At 40.6% G+C, this 24916-nt stretch overlaps 1 long non-coding RNA gene across 1 annotated transcript; it reads right to left on the bottom strand.

Moving 5' to 3' along the window:
• Window positions 1-773: 773 nt before the first annotated feature.
• Window positions 774-24648, bottom strand: LOC122863638. Its single transcript, XR_006375052.1, has 3 exons — window positions 24612-24648; window positions 24459-24503; window positions 774-881 (listed from the first exon to the last, which is right to left on the bottom strand). It is a non-coding gene; the product is annotated as an uncharacterized LOC122863638 (long non-coding RNA).
• Between the last annotated feature and the right edge of the window lie 268 nt (window positions 24649-24916).

A 24916-nucleotide genomic window follows, 5' to 3' on the forward strand; every position in this document is an offset into this window, starting at 1 on the left:
CCAGGCACTGACACACACACACACACACACACACACTTACTCATGCAAACATACGCACCCATCCACACAGACACGCACTTTTTCTTTTTTGTGTCTGTCTCTCACTCCTCCGTTTTGGTCAAAAAGGCTCAAAAACACAAAACCAACAATTCACACACTGTAGCCCCCTGCCGCGCTGCACTCATTCGCTCTCAGAATCCCATTCATCTCAATAATGGAGAAGAGGAAAGTGCCAGTGCCAGATTGTCTGTGGCACCTCTACCACCTTTTTTGAAGGTGCCAACCAATCTGTCTATCTGACAAAACACATGAAGGTGCCACTTTTAAAGAGGAGGAGAAAGAAAGGTCATGTTTGAATAATGAATCTGTGTGAGGAATGAACTACAGCCCTGAGTTTTTACTAATTTTCTTCAGGTGGATGAGGCAGTGACCACAGGTTCAATGTCTGTTAGAGACACTAGAGGAAAGACATCTAACAACTTTCAACTTTCCCTCTAAGAGAATAAATTGCTCAAACAAAGAACAAGGGGGAGAGTCCGAATGAAAAAACAAACAAATCACAAACTGATTAAATTATTATTTATGCCTCACATACCATGCCAAATAAAAGAAAAATACAAACAGAGGAAGATGGCGATGATGACTCTGATTCACTGGGATTAGCAGAAGGTCAGACTCTGTCCTGACAAAAAAAAGCCATTATCTGGAAGGGTGAGATGGTCCACTGGGGCTCAGGGCTCATCAGTGTAAAGGACAGAGAGGCAGGCTGCAGACGACAGATACAGTAGGCAGGCCGAGGCTCCCAAGATGGCAATAACAACCCATACAGGTGGAGAAAGGTGTCAGCTGGAATGGGCAGGGCTATCTGCCATCCTCTTTTCCTACACAGACAGAGACAATACGATTTATTTAGTGCTGTGTTATAGATCGTTCCTTAAAATCTTGGGTTCAAGCTGCAGTGAGATGAAAAATCTGATTTCTCTGAATTTATGCAGCCTTGTACACAAAACTATTGTTAACTGTCAATGTTGTGTAATTCCCTTAATAAACTCTCTCTCTGCTGGTCAACATGATCACAATATTTAAAACAAATGAAGCTTATTTTTCACAGTAAATTAAAACACGTTAATTAGTTTTAACTGAAAGATAATTGGTTGTCAAAATCAGCTAATTGGTTGACATCGACCCTGTTAGCATACTGTAGATTTACCAAGAACTGCAAGGTAATGCTATTGCTAGGTTTCTCTTTTAACTACTAAGAAGTGCCTTAGCATAGAGACACCAACAGTTTTTAAAAAATGACTTTAGATGGACCACTATTAGAAAAACTGGGGCATATTTTTGCACTGGCTATTAAAGTTATGTATTTGTGAATTCATTATATTTGAACTTACATAAACACTAAATTACAACAACAAAAAACAATCGACTTATTTTGTTAAACCAATCACTCATTGAAGATCTGCAAGACAGACAGCCCACCTTCATTTTGTACTCTTGTACTCAACACTGGAACACTTCATCCATGAGTCACGCAGGTCCCACAATGCATCTATTTATCATGACAGTATGTTGGAGTTCAATAAACAGCACACACTTGAGGAATGTAAGTGTGAAAATGGTTTAATAAGCAACCTGCAGAATCGCGTGACAAGTGGACAAGAGCATCTGCTGAAGAGTGAGTGATTCTCTACATATAAATGAATCAAAACATAGACAGAGAGAAGGGTAAAGTGCGTACGTGATGACGCCCTCAGGCTCAGGCCAAGATATCACAGTGACAAGAGTTATACTGTATAATGTGTGCATTAACTGTCTTGGTGTTATGTTTGATCAAGCTGAGGCTGGCACTTATGCAGGTGAAAAACAGCTTACAACATGCTGTACACATACAGTTTCCATGAAGTAGCAGGTGAAATCATCAGCTACGTGACTTTATCTGCTTGTCTTTGCATGATCCTTTGCAGAGGTATCAGAGTAATAAAGTAGAATGATGCAATTTTATGTGCAAATCTGCCCCTAGGAATATAAAGTGAAAGCACGATGGAGTTCTGCTTTTAAGGCTTGACCCTGCTCCCTGGTGATACTGCATTCAGCAAGACAAGACTACAGCTCATCCTAATTATTTCTAACTGATGGGCCAATCCATCAAGAGAGACAGTCTGAAAGAGGGAAGGGAGGAGGAGGAGGAGGAGGAGGAGGAGGAGGAGGAGGAGGTGGAGGGAAACAGGGAAAGATGGTAAGAACTCGTGCTGAGGCTCAAACACTTTTCCTCTGTAGGATCTCTCCTTTATTTTTCCCTCTTCACATCTCTTGTTGCTTTTCCTTTCTCACAGTCCTAGGGTCGTCTCATGCTCTCCAGATGAAAATGTGCCTTCTTTTGTGTTACTGCACTGTATATTTGGCAAGATGCAGAGTAAGTCGATAACACAAATACATAGGGTTGTCATCGTCATAGTTTAAAATGCACAAGCAAGCGATCTTCTGTCTGAATGAGTCAATGTGATTTCAGAGAACCTATTTAGTTTTATTCCTCATATGAGGATTCCATGACAAATGTCCACAGTCTAGGCACATCGGGTCATTAAATTCAGATTTATAAGATTGATATCAATACTTATCAAAACACTAACGCCCCCTTACGCCGTCAAAGGCCCCAGGCGCCTATTCTCCCCTCGTGAAGAGAGACGGATGGACCAAAGAGAAAGGGATAGACAGAGAGAAAAAATGTCCTCAGCCACAGCAGCTGAGTGCGATTCACCATCACAGCATTAGCTGACGTCTCCTGATAACTATGGTAAGGGATTAATCAGTATTCTGTGCATAGCTTAGGGCTGCACTAGTCCTTTATCACAGCAGCTACTGCGGCCTTCCTCTAAAAGTAAGGTTAAAATGGAGATTACGCTTTGTTCCTGCTCACCTCCTCTAATGAACCTTATCTCCCCTCATAGCCATCGCTTCATTCAGTCTTGCTCACACAGAATAACACACCTCCTGCCCTCTCTTCCCCTCTCTGGAGGAAAACAAAGAAAAGCTCTCTATTTTCTGTGTCTCTTTTTAAGTGCAATGGGCCAGTCACCCTGTTGTCTCCTTCATTTCCGCTTTGAGTCATTGAAGCAGTGCTTAGAGGGTGTCCTGCCCAATGTCTAAACAATGTTTTAAAATCCCTAACCATGGACCTATTTGCTCATAATGCTTTAGAATTACTTACTGCTTTCATCCAAAAAGCAAAAGTAAAATGCGCCTCTGCAAACCAGTAAACACTAATGTCTGCACGAGAATTAAATCAATTCAGTCTGAGCTGTTGTGAGACCAATGCTATCCGTCTCACATGAACAGGAACAAACCAATTCACACGTGCTAAATTAATGCAGTTATATGTTATAGAAAATTACACAGCAAACACCTGAAGGTGAAGAGATAGCCACATTTGAAAGGATTTAACCATTTTGAAGAATCGGGTGTTGGTTGCACCAGCTCCTTGTAAGTTCAAACATAGCCTGTTTAAAATGTTTAAAATACATGTTTACTAACTGGAGATCTATGCATCAAATTAAAAGTGGTTGCACCAGACAAGCTCCTGCTAACAGCTAGTTCTTATGAAGAAATTAGTTATTACAAAATATTTACACCCAGTAGGCTACCTGCCAGGTGTGACTGCTGCGTAGCCAACTGAACCAACTCGCAAAACTGATGTTTAGACTGAAGAGTAAAAAGGAGGTCATCTGAAACATGGTACACATATCTGACCTGACATTTGATCAAAATGCCGTTTAACAACGATGTAATTTGGGAAGACTTTAAATTACATTTAACAAAAGAAACACAACATACCTCAAATAAAAAAAAACCATTATCCTAAAAATAACGTCAGGCTAAATGACTAAACAGTGTCAGTTACTGTAGGTTAGCATAGCACTTTTTGAAAGTTATGCTACAGTTTGTGACGCCACAGTGACTTCTTGTTTACATAATTGATTGCTTTTGATTGGACGACACTACAGATAGTAGCGACCGATTTAGACATTACTAAAGTTTTTACTTGCTAAAGCATTTATTATTAAAGTACCCCTCCACTTAAAAATGTGTTTTTCTTATGCATATGTTCCCTAAAATATCTGTGCAACATTTGTCAGTAGAAAGGTGTTTTCACATTCCTCTACTGAAGGGGGAGATGTCTGTCCACTGTACACACAGGGCGGGGCATTCAGAGATCCAGAATTTCTCAATAAGGTAGAGAAAGAGTACATGTGCTTCCAGCCCCTTTTCAGAGTTTTTTTTTCACTTTTTATGTGGGATAAACATGTTAAACAAAATATTAATCACAGAAGAATATTTTTACATACTTTAAAACGTGCCTGGAGGGGAACTTTAAGTTTGATGGTGCAACCCAATTTAGTAAGCCACTGGTTTGAAACTAGCTAGTTGTTATTAAGAACTTATGCAAGCACTTTACACACAAACTTAGTGATAGGTTTACAGTGCAATCCAGTTCTCATACCTGCTAATAGTAATCTGTATACTGTATGTGTCGAGCACACCTTTGTTCATTTGTTCCCTCTTGTTTTCACTTACAGAGCTGAATCACATGCTGGTGAAACAACAGCAACCTTTAAACCTGAGCAGGAGACAGGAATATGTAACATGGTGATGGCACATCATCCCAGTCAGCTTGAAGAGCTTCAGAGTGCTGTTTGTACATAAAGGTGGCATCTTTCAGCACATCGACTGTGATCCTCTCAACCATCAACAGGCTGAAGAGGAGTTGTAATGAATCAGTCTTTTTAGGGTTGCCTTTGAGAGGAAAATTGGCAAAGTGAAGAAGCTGAGGCACCAACATACAGTATATATAGATCACATCACTGTATGTTAATGTGTTGTCCTTCAGTATTCTTAGACATGTAAATGCCCACTTTCAGAATACATAATAAATTTGAATTATATGTGTGCTTATTGTAATTGTGTGATTAGAGAGGTTTTCAAAACTACTTTGTGTTTGTATCGCTGCAGAGTGATGGACCAGGAGCAAAATGCATCCACCATACAAATTTGTTATCTTGATGAGGCAGGATTCAACCTGGCAAAGTCAAAGAAAATGGTCCCAAGGATGTAAGAGGGGTAATTTGACAAAGTGTCCTCAAATATTAGAGAATGTTGTAATTTCCCAAATTTCTATCATTGGGCTCTACAATACAAAAACACTTTCTCGCTTTTTTGGAGGCTTGTACAACCTTCTTATTTCTCAAAATGAGAGTGCTGGTGAGGGCTGATTTAAGGAATGATGTGGCAGTTTGGGACAATTTTAGCTTTTACCTGTCTCTCTCTGTCTTCTCTTAAAAGGCAATGGTTTCACTTGCAAGGGTTCCGTCCCAGTGTATTCATTGTTTCTCCATTCAACTGAGGATTTCTCCTCATCAGTCTCTAAACCACATTCATGTATCTCAAGCGACAATATCCGGTGGTGTGATGTGAATAAAATGTTGTGGCTAAAAAGAGAGGAGAAAGTGGAAGAACAGGGAAATGCCAGAACATATATTTATTTTTTCCTTTAACTTTTTGCTTTAAACCTGGTGTAAACAATGTTATTTCATTATAATTTTGGTTGAAATAACAAATTTTGACCATTGCATGTCACTAACAATATTTAATTGAAGGGTTCCTTTCCTGTGAGTGCCCGCCCCTTTGTATTTAGTTTTTTTTAAAACTGGACCTACTCTGAATCAAACAACCAATCAGGTTTAGCTAGAACATACCCAATCACTGCAACTCTGTACATACAAGGGTCATCTGGGTTCTACGTGTCCTTGTTCCTCCCTTCCTCTCTTCTAGGCTTGGCAGCATGCACACAGGAGTTGTGTCAAGAGCTATGGCAACTTGTGAACAATTTCCAATACCTCCTTTTACAAAACAAGCCAAAAGAAGGGAGACCTTGGAGGAGAAGAGACAGAAAAAGAAAGCGCTAAATAAAAACAGAGATCAGACGAGGGTTAACATCGGAGAGGCATTTTCAAGATGGTGAGAGCTGCAGGAGTGGCTGAAGAGCGTATCGGAGGTTGCCCTATTCCTTCTTGACAGGTAAGTGCTAACGGCAGCACTACAACAAGTAATCTGTGCAATGCTGATATGTAATCAAGCTAACTATCATCATATGTCATTTGGTGGGAGGGGCTTAGCTGAGGCAGCAGAGAGAGAATTTTAAAAATGCATCTGTCTTATTTTTACTAGGACTTTTAACCCTAACTCAGAAACAAGGTGGTCACGTCCTAAAATCATGTGCTCCCAAGAAAGCTACTACTATTTCCTGGGCTGCTATCTGAATATAGTATCTCTTTATAGTGGACTGAATGTTTGGGGACATTTTTCAGGTGAAAACATGTGATAATCATTTGTGTTTTTGAGAATGTAGACAGTGTTTGACATATTTGAACTGTTATTGAAGGAATCGAATCCTGGAATCTAACGTCAGTCCAGGCCAACCTCCACATTCAGTCCATTCACAACACACCACGTATACTGTAAGCATTTTGTAGAAATATTTTTCTGTTTACTGTTTATGCCAGTAACATATCTTTTACTTTTAGTTTAAAAAAAAAAACACATCCAGGATCATACCATCCGGTTTAAAGCAGGTGGAGGGGCTGACGGTTTACAGTTCTGATGGACTGTAACTGCCCTGTGTTGTTTTCTCTTTGATTTACTCATTTCATTTAGCATTTTTTCACTGTGGCAAGCTATAGGGCTTTAGCTACTTTTAGGTAATATTTTCTAAATTTAAGTAAAGCAAGCAAGCAAAAAGCATTTTTTGGCCACTTGGGGGCAGCACAATAAGCTGTTGAACCTGTTAGCACAAAGTTGCCTGTTTACACATCTCACAGACACAGAGCAACATTAGCATTCATAGTTGTATTGTGGGTAATGTAGGCACCAGGTTTTGAGAAGGAAGAAGAATGTGTGGAATAAAAAAGACAATATCTGGTTCTGCTGGACTGATTTTGATCTTTTTTCTATAAATTGTCCATCATTAGTCTGACAATGTTATAGGGGTGCAATGCTAAATGGGTTGAGTACTCTTTTAAGCAACTCATGCAAACTCAGAAGAGCTTGTTGGCAGCTGTTATTTTGCAGTCACCGTTTTTACTGCCAGACTTTAGTCTGTCATCATAAATGACATGTGATCTGCCATTTACTATTTCAATTTCTAACCTCTCCTTTTCGTCTGTCTTCACAGGGTATCAACGCAGTTTCCCTTTTGTGCAGCTGAAATGTAGATCTCAGGATTCCATTTGCATAAAAAACAGTAACAAATTGTTGCTTCGTCTTCAAGGGACATATCTTTTGTACATGCACTATTGTTCACACCGAATCTCTGCAAAAACGCTCAAGTCATTTCCCTGCATGAATGCCCTTTCTAAACCAACAGGCTTTAGATGAATTCTAAATCACTCAATGTGCTTCTCTCTCCACTTTCTCTCTCAGACCACTCAGATCCAGAGCTGGCATGATAAATCTGTATGCACATCTGCCAAACCATCCACCCCCCTCCCCCTCCATGTTCAGGACCCCCCCAAGCTCTCAGTCCCAGACTCATTTAATTTGGGGTGTAATTGCGGGTGCAGCTCTGTGGCAGGGTGTGGAGAGGGGCGATTGCTGTGCTCCACTGAGTGCTGAGGATGAGATAGAAGAGAACAGTGCCCAGGAGACTCCATGCTGCTATAGCTGGTTACCTAGACTCATACCTAGCTCCAAGCACACTACAGTGCCAACGGGAAGCCAAGGTTGGCTTTGCCAGTTTAAGTCTCTCTGTCTTTGACTCCCTCTCTCTTGTTGTTCTCTGTCTCTTTCACACTTGACTCTCTCCCCTGTGGTAGCTTATTCTCTTTTCACCTGTCTCTCTTTTTCTCTCCTATTGTTGCTTCTCTTCAACTTCTTCCATCCTCTATTTTACAATCAACAGATCTATCTATCATCATCATACAGGTCCTAGCTGCATACCTAAAACAAATTTTTTCTCTCTGTCTTTCTCTTCCACAATCTTTCCACAAGCATGCATTTTCAATTCGATGTGGACTTCGTTCCTGCAGATTTATCCTTGCTAGGGCTCAAGTTACCAATTACCATGCCAGGTGACTTCACATTTTCGATTTCACATTCACTTGGCTAGAAAAGTAAACTCAAATATGTGTGAATGCATATTGCAGACGAATGGCGGGATGATTCTTTTTCCAAGTGTTGCTGTGTGGAGCTTTAGTGTGCAGCCCATCAGGGAACCAGTTGACCTCGAACACAGGAAACAGTTCAAGGCTCACTTGGAAAGGCTGATGTGTTTTTGAGTGATCAGCCGAGCAGCTTCTTCTGCGAGCTACACAAGCTGTGAGGTTTGCAATCAACACTCAACGTGTGACAGTGTGTGTGATGATATTTTCTTTTACTACAGTGGCTGGCCTCAAAACTGTAACAATCTCTGCGGTGCAAGCTAGTAATCAGGTCCCTCAAACTGCATAATTACACCAACAGCCCACTGTTAAAACCCATCAGCCTCCTGTGGTTCCATGCCAACGTATTAACCAGAGGTATAGCCTGTAGTCATGACACAGAGTATAAAATGAAGTGCCTATGGACAGAGGAAAATATTAAGCTAGCTCCCCTGTGAGTGAAGACTATAGCAATTAAGTTCCAACATGCTACAGTAAATAGCAATCAGATACACTGGGTTATAAAGCTTAATTGCATGACATTGACAGGAAAAGCTTTCCCCAAATTGGCTCCCATAAGAAATTATCTGGTGTTGTGTGTGATAAATATTCTGAGTGAGTCTATTTCTCCCTGCTCTCTGTCGCAGCCTTGAAATCCACACAGGAGAGATTCGGGAGGGAGAAGATTTTGAGTCTGGGAGCAGTTGCTCCGCAGGACACTGCAGGCCTTCACAGGAAATTATTTATTCAGGAAGTAACCGAGCAGCGGGCCACGGGGCCTCCCCTGCCATCATTTAGGTGCATGAGCCTGCTTCATTTATCCTCCCCCTTTTATTGATTAATTCATGGCCCTGATTAAATTTTCACAAGTTGCCAATTGTCCTTCACAACGTCTGACTCCCCTGTCGATCTGGAGCCAGTGGGGACGACTGCCCTCCTGGTAATGGGAGAAAAAGACGCCACTGCTCTGGAACGTTTACTCCCTCATCACAGACAGAGCTGGTCTAAGAGATCCCTTCTCTCTCTCTGAATATTTTACAAATTGCAGCCCATTATAATCTTTCTTTTTTTTGGTTACTCAGTGAGAGATAACTTAAATATTGATGATATGGTAATTCATCAATAATTGTGGGCTGCTGGGATAACAACCCACATATGGGCAAAGGAGAGATCAATTAAGCAGTCAATCATTTCTCACTCAGCGTGTGCAATGATTCTGCGTTAGTTGAAGGTGTTTTGCAGTAAGTTGGACATTAACAAAGTGCTATATGGTAAAACGTTCGATATCCAATCTCCATAGCACTGAGATTTATCTCATTATTCATAAGGCCTTGAAGAAGCTCCGGCAGGAAAAATAATTTAGAGGTAGATGCAAATGGCAAGATTTCTTAAACTAATTATGCAGCTATCAGCCATATTTCTTAGTTGAAGATACAGTGCAGGAAACTCTAGGAAAAAATGTGATTTAAGATGTAAATTAGAGTTGGATGGCAGTGTGAGTCACCTTAATACATTTAATGACCATGTTCAAGACAAAAATACTGCAAAAAAATACAACAGGTTTGACAAAAAGTATATTACTAACAAGCCAGAGAGAAAAAGATAAGCATTGTAAGTTAACAAAGTTTCCCCAAAATAACAGCTGAATTATCTTACATGCTTTGGCTCTGTCTCCTGAACTCTGCTATTTTCCCTTTCATGTACCCCTTTTCTCAAGGCTATGACATATAAAGCAAGAAAACCCTTCTGACTATGAGAAATCACTTTCATTTCTTTGTAATAATAGAGTCAAAACCTACAATTATTCCCACACTTCTCTACCTGATTGCCTGATACGTAGCAGTGCACACACACACACACACACACACAGAGAGACAAAAAGAAAAGAAAACAGCTACGCCAACTTTGCTATTGGAATAGAAATTTGTATCTCCACAGCGATAGATCAAGCTCATCCCCATAACAAGATGATACAACTATGTGCTGCATTACGCCCACACATATTTGGATGTGAGTAAAGAGAGTGCCTATTTGTGTGTGTGTGTGTGTGTGTGTGTGTGTGTGTGTGTGTGAGTGAGAGCGTGTGGATGTGTGTTGACCCTATTGTGTGTATGAGGTCAGCTGTGGATCAGCCAGCAGGACCAGTCTGTTTGGAGACTGGTTGTGTTTTCACTGAGCCACAAAAACAGTGGAACATTAACATGTATTATTGAATCTTACAGCTCATCTTCAGTGAAATCACTGTTGTGTCACAGCTGAGTGTGTAGAGTGTTGTTGTGAAGAAGTTGGCAATCTGATACCAGACACCGCAGACCAGCACCGACCTCTCACATCAACTGGACCCGGCAGCAGATTGTCGTCTAACATTTATTCAGACACAGACATGTGGCTTCACAAAAATGAGCAATTATTTAATTCTCTGTTGGCCATATATACCAAGCACAAGCAGTGCTGATTAAAGGGTGCATTGTGATCTAATTCTGCTCATCCTGTGCTGGAAAACATTTACAACATAAAAAAAACTTTATAACAAGTAAATGATGTGATGCACAAGTCTAATCACACTGCATTTAAATTAATAATACAGTTACTAGTTCTAAGACTGAAGCTTACACCACTAACAGTGTGAGTAATGACTTTACAATGATTTGTGATTACAATATGTAAAGATGATCTAAATTAGCAGGAGGCCATGACACAATAATTCTCAATATCTGGCAGTTCAACATGAATAAGAGGGATTATACTGGTAATGTATTCAATAAATTAAATTGAAATAGACAATTAATAATAAGATATGTTAAGCAACATTTTTCATAAGGATTTTAAACACTGTTGACAAAAACAATCTCGCCAAAAGGTCCACTCAGTAGATGTTCGGGAGCTTTTGAACGTATCACGATCGATCATTAGACAGAGTTGTCATGGAAATGTAAATGTTCAAATTTACATTTCTTTCCTGAGCACTTTGAAGACTTCTTGCCCATGTCAGCTTAAAAGTTTAGATACAAAGTTCTATTTGGAAACAGCAGTTGACAGTGCTGGCTCTTGGTGGGAATTGTTGGGTCTCTATAAATATTATTATAAAGAGTACGGTCTAGACCTGCTGTATAGGAAAAGTGCAATGGGATCTGTTATCTGTTACTATACAAATAAAATTTACTGAAGTGAACTGCCAAGAACAATCAAAGGCTACAGAACAGCTACTGGACCTTGGGATGAGATAGATAGATTTCGTCCCCTGCTGCCTCCAAGGTCAAAGAATTTTCAGTATCAACTTTAACAATGTTATAACCGTATACAGCAAGAGTCTCTTTAATTTTAATTTGTTGTTTCCATTTACACATCCGGTAGATACAGAGCAACATTAGCCTTCATTCAGACTTCTGTGTCTGGCCACCCAACAAACTGAAGTCCAATATTTACTCTCTTTTTAACTCTGTTTTGGTTGCCAGCAACTCTTTAGCTGCTAAAGGCTCGACTATGGTCAGTTGCTACTTGCTAAGTTTGTCTGTTTGCCGTTTGGTGCTGGGCAGTTCGCATGCAGTGTGTTTTTAGAGCTACCTGCTGTTGCTGGAAACAAAGCTGATGAAAGCCAACTGGCGGGCCAGAAAACCAAAACAAATATCCAAAATAGGCTAAAAAACTGTGTGCCGTTGAGAGGAACTGTAGAGTTGGGTGATATGTCTCTGTGGGTTTGTCACTATGAGGGACCCCTTTTATTTTATCATAGTCATGCTTGTTGTCTCATGCATTATATGTGAAACCCAGAGGGACTGATGAATCAGTGAGATTTTCTAAGATAAACAATCTGTGAAAACTGTAAACTCACTGTATGTATGGCAGAGGAATTCTGTCACATAAACTCCAGGCCCATATGTTTAAACAACCCTTCTTCTGTTCAGAGAACACACAGCATGGAAGCTGTCGGATGGGGATTTAATAACTGAAGTGTTATCCAAACCGCAACCCTAAAATTAGTCACCACATTCAGTTGCCATGGAGAGTATCAGACAGGGCTTTGTCTGTGTGTCAGGGAGAAGCATAAATCCCACAGCCCAGCGATAAAAGCCGTTAGATTAGACACGGGAATGTGCTGAATGCATCTTTTCTCTCTATCTCTCCTTTGTTCTCTGCCCACTTTGTTGTTATGTCCTTTCTCACTCCTCTCATTCCAATTTCTTTCTCCTTACCACCTGTCTAAAGGGAAAAATGGACTCTTCTCACTGCCATTCTGATATCAAACTGCAACTCTTTCTGTCATAGTGTCTTCTTGTATGAGCATTATTTCCACACACTTGTCTTTTCCTCACTCCTCTGTCTCTCATTTCCTCCATTACATTTGCACTTCTTGCTTCTCATTCTTACACCTTATATTCCTCCTCTTTTGTTGTCCTCACTTTCTTTCATTCCTTTTTTCTCCCTTCCTCCTTCAGTCCGTCTCAGACCAAGGGTTGCATGGCATTGCCCCTCATGAAGGCACTATCCCACTGTAAACGAATGAGTCTGTCACACTGCAAACAATCTGCATTCATCATGTCTTATCTGCCTGGTCCTCCACAGCAGCAGTCATGATACCCGGGCAGAGGGAATTTGTTTGAGCCAGTGGCGTGCAGGGTCAAGGTCTACGGCTCAGGGAAATAGCGTGCAGGCTCAAGGTTTATTTGGCGAGCTGGTGTTGGATTTAAGCATCAGGCTGTGGAGGAGGGGGCTTGACTTATCCTTGATCGAGGATAACGTTCTTTCTCTCTATTTTTTTTGTATTTGTCCAGGGATGGTTTGCTGACCATGCATGCTCTTTTCCAACGATGCCCGGCTTTGGATTCATACATCTGCAGTGGCCATATTAACATCTGGCAGGATAATAGGAAAATCAGAGTCTTAAACCTAAACATAAACAGGTTTAAGTGCCTTGCTTGAGGGCTTATCATAATTAATTGTTGAGATGAGCGAGGATAGAGCACTGGTTAATCACTTTCCACACCCTGAGTTTCAGGATTCACATTGGAGCATTTTGATTCATATCCAAATTAAAATGCTGCATTGATGTTACAGTTAAAAAAATGCACAGAAAAGTTCTTATGAAACACTCTGACTCACTTTGAGAAACACTGTGTGAAATCAGTGTTTACAGCTACCAATTCCAAGGTGAATTATTGTTCCAGCGAGGCATAATAAGTCAAACAACACTTATGTGGGGACTTATTGCCAGTCAAAGTCATTACCACAGACAGAAACATGCAGGCTATTTCTGTAAACAAAAAGCAGCACCATGGAGATTGTATTGATGGATTCTATGATGAATATACGTTTAGACTGTCAATAACGCTTGTCAGTATCAGTTGGATAGCTGATGGAGTTTATTGTATCCAATAAAGCGCTGGGACCTGATGTGAATTTGGATTTCATGGCTACTGCTATGCCGTAATGGTGCGCACTGGCCCAGGGGGTAACAACAGAATAACAGAAGGAAAACCTGGATAACAAAGACATTTTTCTTATCCCTTAATCCATAATTCATCAAGATGCAGTTTCTGGAGCTGTTTTAGTATTAAACTCTTGACAAAATTTTGGCATCTAACTGGCCTTGAAACGCTAATGACGACAGGAAAAGTGTTTACGAGCGCAGTGTTTGGAAGCTAGATTGAATGATAGTGCTGGTTTGAAGGTCAGAGCTGCAGCGCTGACCGAGCAACAGAGTCACTGACTCCACCTGCTGCCTGGCAGACCTCTGGGCTACCTATCACTCACCCACCCGGTGGACTGCTGCACCCTGGGTGACTGGACTACACCTCCCAGCTAGCCACTCTATCACTGTAGACAGCGCTCACAGGAACGTGGGCAGAGGGCATGTTTGAGGTCGCAGTCAAGTGCACAGCCCAACTGTTCCATCTGGGGATGGGTATTGGGGAAGCAGAGAGGTCAAGGGTCATGTGGACATTGTGATTGACTGAATGGATGCAAGATGGCACTCTGCAATGATAATAAAGATGTAACATGGTGGAGATAGCCCGTGACACATTAAGCGTTTATCTGAAGATAACTGTTGGTGTAGTAATTAGAAATACTGTGATGGATGTCTGCAGCTGACCTTGAAAAACACACACGCACTAACACATATGTTTATGTTTATGTAATTACTAATATCTTCAGCTGTGGCTGCATGCTGTCTTATTAAAATCCCCTCGATGTTCCTTCTTCAAGTCACCCATCACGCAAACAAAAAGGCAGATGTGTGTTGGGGAGCAGAAATAAAATCTCTCCACTACAGTACATTCCACAAATCAATTTTTCATTTTCCACTTTTTTGCTTCTGAGTGAATTATATATAATATCCTTGAAGTACCAGGCAGGAGTTAATATAAGAGCACTGGTTGTGCTGTGATGATTTTGTGTGTGTGTGTGTATGTTTCTTTTTCATAATTCAAATCGCTGAAGGGAAGTGTATCGCTGCCGGCGGGTCATACAACCACACCAGGAGACTGGTTCCTTTGCTTGCAAGGATACGCACAAGTTAATGAGCACCTTGAACAATGTTCTTCTAAACAAATTGAGTTAACCTGCATTTTAATTCAATTTGGCCTTTGATTGAGTTGTTAACGCTGGGTTTTTATCCAGCTGCATGTGCATAACTATGAGAGAGGTAGAGCTCGAAAATACCTCCTTTTGTATTTTGGCTCCCTGCTGTGCTGTGAATGGATTTACTGATAGATACAACATGAATAACAATTATTACAGATAATAGTAATGACCACTAGAATCCCTGCATTTACAGTGGCATTTGAGTGTTTTCTATTTGCTCATTGCATTAGCATCTATAATTAGGAAAAGCACTATGACAGACAATATCTAAAAGCAGTGGCCTTTAAACCAATTTTCATTTCACCCTAAACAAGCTCAATCCTAAAGCTCATGTGGACCGACTGTGGCTGTTGACAGTGAAATACACTATTTTTGACTGATAGGGACACTGCTCCACTAATGCATATTTAATTGTGTGAGCCATTACGATGCTGGAGTATTTCAATTACATACATGCATTATACTTTCCTTGGAGGAACAGCTCTGTGTTTAATTTGATTCTGTATAATTACTGTAAAATGAATTTTAATTGTTATATCCAATCCTAAAATAAAGTGGCATATATTTTCTGCTCCCTGCAGTGAGGTGACTTTTCATTTGGATTTGAAGCATTGCAATCAGACTATATTTGGCTAAATTAAGAAAATGGAGTCCATCTAGATAACAATGTTTAAGCAAAAGCATGAACACAGTAAGGGCTCTATTAACCCACTTTGCAGCAGAATCTTGCTTAGTGGAAATTTCATCACTGAGGGGTCACTCGCACTCTAAAGTGAGTGGATTTGAATATAAAAATGACACTTATAGCCTTTTGTTTCACCAACATCAGACAGCAGTTTCAGACAAATCCTAATTGGCCATGTTGTTTCTCCATCCAGACCTTGTCAAGAACATTATGGGTGTCACAGTAGCCTGAGCAGCTGCCATATTTATTACAGTTGGGTGCCTATTTCTGTTTTCAAATGACTCTGGCACCTGGGTCTGTGCTGCTCACTATGAAATTTTCCCTATTAGAAGATGAAATGCATCTCTATGTCTCTCTCTCTCTCCGTCGATGGCTTCTGCTGTCCGAGTGGATCCAGCAGGTTCCGCTGGGTAGAGATGAGCTTCCCCTATTCGAAAATCAGGAGACACAGCCGCCTCATAATTAGATTTGCTTTCTGTGTGGCTCCAGTCCCTTCAATCTAATCTATTTATGCATTCCCTTTTTCAGGCCTCATTGAGATTCTATCGCCTTGTATTTGTACCCCGCCTGTCAAAACGGCCTTCTTTTCTTCACAATTTTGGGCTCATTTCACTGGCGGAGATGGGCGATGATTGCCCACTGGTCTCATCGCAAACGCAATGTGCTGGAACTTAAGAGGCTTCTCTTCTCTCTTTAAAAGGCTGGAGTGTGTGTGTGTGTGTGTATGTGTCTGCGTGTGAGTGTGAATGTTTGTTTAGCAGGATGAGACATGTGCTTGGCTGTGGGATGTGTTTGTGTTTTTGTGTATGTGTACTCATGTCCTTCTGTCTCTATAGTATTGATGTGGGCATCAATAAATAGTACGTGTACGTGAGTGTGTGTGGCAGAGGTTGTTGTGGCAGCAGGGAGGAGAAGGTGGAGTTTTAAAGTAAGATTAACTTTATTGATCCCTGGGAGGGAGTGTTGGTTATTATAGTAGCAATACAAAACAATAGGCTATGGATGAAAATGCAATAAACTGAACATGAAGATGTGTGCCATCCTACCAAAATAGATCTCTTCTTGGCTTAAATGAATTCTCACATCGCAGATTCTTTCAGTTCTCAGAATGGTAACTTAATGTGCACAGTTTTCCACACCAACATTGCCAGAAAGATGAACTCTAGCAGGTATAGTTTTCTTTTCACACTATCATATAATCTGTGAAACTATGTAACTTTTAACAAACATCAGTCACTGTGGCCACAAGTGACAAATAAGGTATAACGCTAAATGCTAAACATTGTGTAACAGTAGCAGAAGCAGAAAAGAGTCACAAAGACAACAAACAAGTCAGCAATGTCCATTACACAGTGATGTCTATCTAAAGTTAAACACAAATTAAAGTAACTTTAGACACCATTAGCTAGTTGTCATACAGCAGCAAAACCCTTGAGTGTGTTGAATTGAGTAAGGGCGCGTTTATTTGCTTATGACTTCAACTTTTCATTTATAAGAGGAAGAATGTGCTATTTCTTTTTCAGAAGTTACATAGTCTTGTTTTAAGCTTGTTTTTAGTTACACAGGAGTCACTGTCAACTTTGGAAAGACAGATAGAAAGTGATTTGCCAAATTACAAGCACAAGAGTGCATTGTTATCAAGTAGCATTATCAGATTTACAGATGGATGTGGCAGAGTTTGTGATGGAAGACACACATAAACTTGCCTGTGTGTGTGTGTGTGTGTGTGTGTGTGTGTGCTTGAGTAGCTATATACATGTTATTTGTTCACATGAAAAGGAGAGAGCCTCAAAGTAAATAGGATCCAGATGACTTGAGGCGGTTTCAGGCTGTCTCAAGTGTTTCACTCTGTGTCTGTCAGCAATGAAACTTGTCGCAGTTTGTTGCCAATCCTATCAGCGTGAATGGCAATGTCCCCAGAAGGGCATGGCAAAGCTTCAGTACATCCGAACAATAAATTACCCCGATAACAACAATGAATGCTGTTCCTGACAAGTCGCATGCTATTTTATCATTGTCCAGCTGACACCATCTCTGGTGCCAAGCTGACATCGGTCCACATTCAAACCAAATCAGGCTTTGTGGTGAAGCCATCTGCATTGAAGGACATGTAAAAAGAAAGAAACTGTGACTGAAGGTTATGGAACAACTGGAGTGATCCACACAACATCTTGCAGGTGTTTAGTTTGCACAAAAGGTCATTTAAGATCATCATAGATGTAATCAATATTTACTATTTTTTGAATTAAAATTTTTTTTTAATTAAACTGTAAATTTCAAGGCATTATTTTAAAAAAATACCATAAAAACACTATATTTGGAAAATATACCTTGTTAAATCTACAAAATACTTTTAAAGTCACTATGTGTAAGATTTCAAAATGTCTACCCTTGGTGTCGCTCAGTGGTAATATCAGAAAAGATAGACAGCAATGCAGACCCCAGACCCCCACCTCCACACAGCCCTAAGGATCCAACCTGAAGACACTGAGTGATGGAGGGAAGGTTACCTTCTGGATATTAATCTGGCTGGCTAACCCTTCAAAAATGACTCCAGTTAGAGAGTAAGGTGGAGACTTTTGTTGAGGACAGAAGAACTCAGGTCGAGGTGTCTGATGCATTTAACATGTTTTATTCATGGTGGAATGGGTAGTGCTACCAGTGGTCTACAATGAACAGGAGTTACAAACAAAAACACAGGACTTAGTACAATAATATCATCTACCTAGGGATACGAACAGATTAAACATTCTTATATGGTTTAAATATAAACTCAGAGTAACTTAATTCTATCCTACCACAACTGAAACAGCAGCCTGAAGTAGCTAGCAATACTTAGCACAACATTTCTACACCTTACACAATATTAGATTATTAATCCTCAATTTCTTTCTTTTATAATAAAACAAGACATATGTATATAATTCACCAACCTGGTAAACATTCACGCAAGGCAACATATTGTTAAACATCCATCATGCTCCACAGAAAGGAAGAGAGTAACACAGCAAACTGACAACATATGCCACATGTGTGAGTAGACGGGGTTTCCTAGTCCAGTCTACAGGGGCGGTGTCCTAAAAACTACCTAGCAACAGTGGCAGTCTCATTTTCAATCATGGGACTTTTGCACAGCTGCCACCAAAGTTATAGCAGTTGTAACTTTGTACACACAAAGGAAGTCCATCAGCATAAGGACTAAGTAGATAAATCATCACCATCTTCCTTCATGGCAGCGAGCCTAATCAACCGGACAACAGGTCACACATATTCCTTGTCATGGACCTGGATGGCTGCTGATCGGATGTGCCCATCATCTCAAAGGCCAAAGGCCTTTGATACTCTTCCTATGGGCCTGAGTGCTTGAGGATACTGGGGATCAATAATAAGATCCACTTGACCTACTGCCAGGTATTCCTCATCCTTCTTCCACATTCTGGGCCAGGGTGGGATGGATCATCTCAGGTTCCAGGTCTACAGCCTTGCAGAGCCTCCCTCCCACTTTGATATGCCCTGTGGCACTCTCATAGATAGGTGAAAGACAGGACAGATGACTTGAGACAGTTACAGGTTTGTCTGAGGTAAGTGCCTTAATCTCATCTGGAAAGGAATCAGCTTGAGCCTTCCTGATAATTTGCAACTCGGCATCATTATATCTCAAGGCTAGATCCTCCCCTGTGAGAACATCAACCACCCCATGAAGGGACTTATGAGCTGCTTGCAACAGATCTTTCCATGTGGAGAACTGACTTGGATCAGGGAACTGTGAACGTTGTATATGTGTCTCAAGGTGGGCAGGGAAGATTCCAGTGTTCAGCTCTTGTACCCTAGGGTGTCTCGTAAACAGTCCCAATGTAGACCCAAGGTGGATTCTTGGAGACTGGGGCTTTCCTGAGAAAGCCACAGCTCGCTGCTTTGAGATCTAGCTTCACTGGGCAGGTGTTCTATGACAGTGATGTCGTTGCTTGCCCATTGTCTGATCTCAAAGCCATCCACAGAGAGCAGTTTCCTCATCTTGTTCACCAGGTCCTGGGCTTCTTGCAAGCAACTGTCCACATAGAACGCATGTTCGATGGACTCCAAGATGTCCTCATTGCCTACCTTGTTGTCTTGCACATGTCACTGCAGTGCGTAGGTGGTGCAGCAGGGACTGCAAGTTGTGCCAAAGGGCAACACTTGCCACTCATACACTGTTGGTTCTTCTGTTCTCACCAAATCCCTCCAAAGAAAGCGGAGCAGTGTCATGTCAGTGGGAAGAAGCCTCACCTGGTGGAACATGGCTTTGATATCCCCACTGACGGCCACTGGTTGCTGGCACAATCTAAGGAGCACTCCGAGGAGGGAAGGACCGAGAGTGGGCCCTGGAATCAACTGACTATTCAGTGACTGTCCCTTGTAGTTGAACGAACAGTTAAAGACAATCCTGTCCTTAATGTTGTGTGAGACTGCATGATGAGGCAAATACCAGGACTCCTTTGATTTCTCGACATCCTCAGGTGGTACCTTGGCCACACATCTATTCGGTTCCAGTTAGCTCGACTGGCTATCCATTTGGCCTGTGACTTCATATGTAGCCAAGAGGTGAGATCAGGCAGGGTGTAAGTTTTATCTGTGCAGATTTGTAGGATACCACGAGTTCAGCAGTATTCCACAAAACTGTCTCTGTTTCTAAATAAGCGTATTTCCAAAAAATATTGAACTATTCCCTTAACAGACTACTGAGTAAATGGGTTTGATTTTAAGATTGTGTGACAAAGTTGAGTTTTAAGAAATATAGCTATTTGTTAGCAACTTTAGTAGGACATTGTGCACAAACTAAATTTGAGGTTTTTGTACTCAAAACTGGATGGCTACATGTTTTAGGTCATTTGAAAGATTAGCTCAAACGCTTACTAGCTAATATCAGTCTACCTTCAAGCAAGGCACATAATCTCAGACAGTACAGTCGCTGGAGAAAAGCACTAGACTGCAACTAAAGGGAAAAATCCCTTTCCTAAATTTGAAAAATGGTCTGAAAGGTCAGGTGTTGTATATGTTTACTCAACCTTCCTTGTTGAATTCAAATGGTGAAAAAAGCTGAGCATCCTGTAGCAGCTATGCTAATTGACTGAGTTGAGTAAAAGCTAGTCAGTATGACAGCCTGTTTCTCTGATGCTTGTTTCCTGTGTGAATTCAGATCTCTTGGGCATGTAATGCATCTGCGCTTCCTGAGAGCTGCAACCAGCAGCACTGTTCAGCTGGTGACACCATTACAGTGAGTGATGGTCTATCTGACAGGGGCTTCTGTCACCACTTGCAGGAGGAGTCAACGAACTGAACAGTCTCTCAGCGACCGAGGAGCTCTGCTTGTTGCCAGAGGGATAAACACTGTCACTGGTTGCTTTTAATTTTACTCTGTCTTGTTGAGCATTTGTCAGCTGAACCACTTGATTGTGGTCTCTAAAGCATTTCAGACCACTATTTGACAGTATTCCTGTTATCTAACTGTGAGGGATTGTGGTGATTTCCTGGTTTTCAGGTTATATTCAGTTTAATGGCATTTGTATAGACATGTTCATGTGTGTAGCTTGGGAGTTTGCCTTGTCTTAATGCTGCGACAAACCCAGAGTTCATGGGAGCACCTTGAACTTACACCTCACAATACTTTGCAAATAAGATTAGAACAATTTAATTAGGCAGAAAGCCGCAGTAATAAAGCCATTCAATTAGTCACTAGTTCAGGGCAATAGTGGCAAGGAATCCCACTAATTAACCTGTGTCTTTTAGACTGTTACAGCCCAGCTTGTCACAATGACGAAGGCTTGATGCTGCAGTGACCGAAATGTCCTGACCTTGTCCAAAGCACTTAAATTCTCATCTACTTGCAAAATTGGCAAAGTCCATTAGTGTAAACATACAGTGTTCAACATCCTCTTGTTTTTTTCAACTCACTGGATGTTTGATAGGTGTAAAATGTAAATGGTTAAAGCACGATGACTTCATGTGAATGATCACAGGCTTAGTTTTGCTCAGCTGATCTGGGCCCTGTTTTTCATACATGGATAATTGAGTTATCCAGATTAGAATGTTGACGATTTGACATGAGTCTGCATCTTTTGGTTCTTTGAAGCTGGTTTAAAATCTATCTGGAACTGTTGTCAGAGCAACACGTCCTTAAGCCCAAACCTGCAAAAGTGCAGGCTTATCGACAGTTAGCTGGATCATGACCAAGAGGTTTTAGGGTGAACCCCATACATTAAATAAATTTGAATTACAAATGGCTTTCTTTCTTAGATTTATAATGAAATAGTGTTAATATAATTATGATTTTAGAAGAGAACATGCAGGTTATTGTAAAATTACTATGATCTGTAAATGTGTAAATATCACAATAAATGTTCATAATGATGAGTTACCTATACTTATACGTTATAAAACATAATAAATAAAAGTTTGTTAACAAAAAACAACCAAACCATGTCTAGTTTGAGATACAATGAGCAAAAAGACTAAAAGATTCTGACTGTTAAAAGACTGAACAGAGCCAGAACATATGGCGTTTGACATTAAAATGGGAATATGTCATTTGAACACTAAAACTTTTAAATAAACGATTATCTGCATAACTCACTTTGCTGAACACTGGTCATTCAATTAAAGCAGCTTTTTAAGAAATTTTAGTAAGGTTTAATTTTTATAGCAGATGATTATCAGGCAAAAGTCTCTTGCACATCCATTGGGAACTCATGCACCATCACTCGTAATCTGACCATTCCAAGTGTGGGAACAGTGGAAACTTTGTACAATGAGCACAATGTAGAACAAAATGACCCTGTAACAAATGCAGAAACACATATAAAATGAGACATATGCCCATGAATCTATTGCCCAGTGCATGCTCAGAGGGTTCCCAACACACCTTCCTCATGTACCTGCAATCCCATGATCAGCACACAGCCAATCATATAAATGATGATCATGGTTTCAATGCTCTACTCATTTTGCCCATATTTCAAAATAAGAGCGCACTGTTATTCAAGATAACTTCATCCAGGATTAAAAAAATCAATCCTCAAACTGCTTTCAAATAACCATCAATCAACAAGTTTAAACATCATATCATTTGAGGTTTAAAATTATACCTGAGCATGGTGCATGGGCACAAATAATCATGGACTTGAACTGATGTTTATTTCATGGATTTCTCTTTTTCAGCAGCATGCGCAACCTTAACATCACCTTTATGGGGAAAAAAACACTTTGCTCTGTGATGCAGAATAGAAGCACAACATCTTCTTTTATTTAGTGAAGTTTCCTGTGGATCAAGCAGCCGTTATTCTTCTGAATCAGTTTCTAGTACTTGACCCACAACCGTGCCCAAAGCAGCTCAAGCAGAGTCATAAAGATAAGAGTATAAAAATAAATCTCAACTCCAAATGAAAGCTGAGCTCGATTGCAGAAATAACATCTTGTGGCTCATCACCTTATGAACCCTCATCTACATCCTATCAAACAAAAAAATCACTTGAATGTCATTAGATATTTCTTTCATTCTCATATGGCTTTAGTAAAACATGAAATGGTATTAATTACATTACCTGTCTACTTTTCCAAACACTGCAGCTAGAGGGCAAGCTAGCATAGAAAACCATCCCACTGTGTGTCTCAGAGGGGTGAGGGTTAAACTTGGCTTCTGTCAGTTGTGCTGAAAGCCTGTATGTTGACATATCATCTTCATATGACATAAATTATGGGTGTTCAGCATGCTTGCAGAGTGATAATGCACTCTTTTGTGTATTTCCTCAATGCAAGAGGAGAACAGGATATATTTTTGTCTATTTATAAATGATGAGAGGTGCACCCTTCAGATTATTTGACAATTCATCCCGATGTCTTATCTCTGAGGCTTACATTCACAGACATGCACTTACACGTGAAGCCCTAGTGAGAATCAACAAGACATAAAACACAACATCTTAAAGATTTAACATGAAGGTCTCAGCAGCACTTAATGTTTATGTTGGTCTTTGACATGATATCCGTTTTGGGTGGGTAGTGCTTCTGGCACGCATTGGCTGACTGCAGCACCCATGGGACTTTGCCTAGCCCCTGGCATTGTCATTCTTCATTGATCAGAGGGGAGAGGCTAACAAGGTCTCCAGGCTACATGCTGCTCTCTGCCTGCTGCTAGAAACCTGCTCCTACTGCTCAATCTAGGCTGGGCTTCAGTGCTGTCTCACTCGAGACAACAGACTTGTGCAGGACCTAGATTTCCTTAAGGGAAATTACGGTTTATTACAACTTGAGTCTTATTTTTGTAGCTATAGTCATCTTTTCTATCAGTTATGATAGTGTATTCACAAAGTTAATTGCTGAGATGTGGGAATGCAGCAACATCTCTAAAAAGAAGTCTGATAGGGCAAGAAACAAGAGCAGTCAGACAGGTTCAGGTTAGCCAGACTTATTTGGAAGAGAAAACAAAGACAAACTTACCAAAACTGTCCATTGTAAGCTTTCATCACAGTACTATACTTAGCGTAGTTTTGCACACACAGTTTTCCGTGCAATGAGGGATTACAACTGATATTTTGGGTGCCCTCACTTTCGGTTTTACCTCCAAATAAAGTGGTTTAGATGATTTGGCTAAACTGTCTATGAACATCTGATCATAAGCCAATGTTGTGTTTACAGCTTTTTGTGCTGTCCCCAAGTGGTAAAAAAAAAAAAATCAATTAATGCAGGTTCTCCTACAAGTTTAGAGAGAAACTGTTGAGAGTGAAGACAACAAGCAAGGCTCAGTTGCCCCCTCCTTTTCAGTAACACACATTTAGCAACGCCATTTCCAATGCAAACCTGCTCCCCCCCTCTCTGTCATGTAACAATGTAAATACTGCACAAATAGTCCCATATTCAATAAATAGGCGCTGCTCGTATCACAAAAGTGAATGAAAGAAATGCTACTGCGATTGCATGGCAGTGGGCTCTTATTCAGTAATGAGACAAGGTGAAATATGAATTACCTTGCTGTAACTCCAGTTCTGTATGTGCGTAGCCCACTGTTGGCTCTGTATCACAAAGTAAATGAAAGAATGTCAACACAGTTACTGTGAGGAATATAATTATAGCATGGCATATAGCATAGATATGACCTGATTACATATGATACATCCTACCTGCACTGCGTGGTGCTATCAATGGGTGAAATCCGTCACTGAACTGAAAACCAAAACGTACACTTTAGGTACCTAAGGGAAGACTGCTGTTAAACCCCTTGCGTCAAATCTAATCCCAGTTTAAGTCCTCCTTTCAGTTTCTTACTCTGTCTTGGTCTTAACACCAGTAAAGCAAACCGTACTAAAGTAAAATCACCATTAGCAGGGATACATTGCAATCATGGATTTAAGCGAAGTTATGTTCAGAGCATAACTCATTAGACTGCCTCCAAACCATCAAATCCAGTGCTGTGATCCTGGCCCCC

The sequence above is a fragment of the Siniperca chuatsi genome, linkage group LG16 (assembly GCF_020085105.1).
Source record: "Siniperca chuatsi isolate FFG_IHB_CAS linkage group LG16, ASM2008510v1, whole genome shotgun sequence".
Lineage (NCBI taxonomy): Eukaryota > Metazoa > Chordata > Actinopteri > Centrarchiformes > Sinipercidae > Siniperca > Siniperca chuatsi.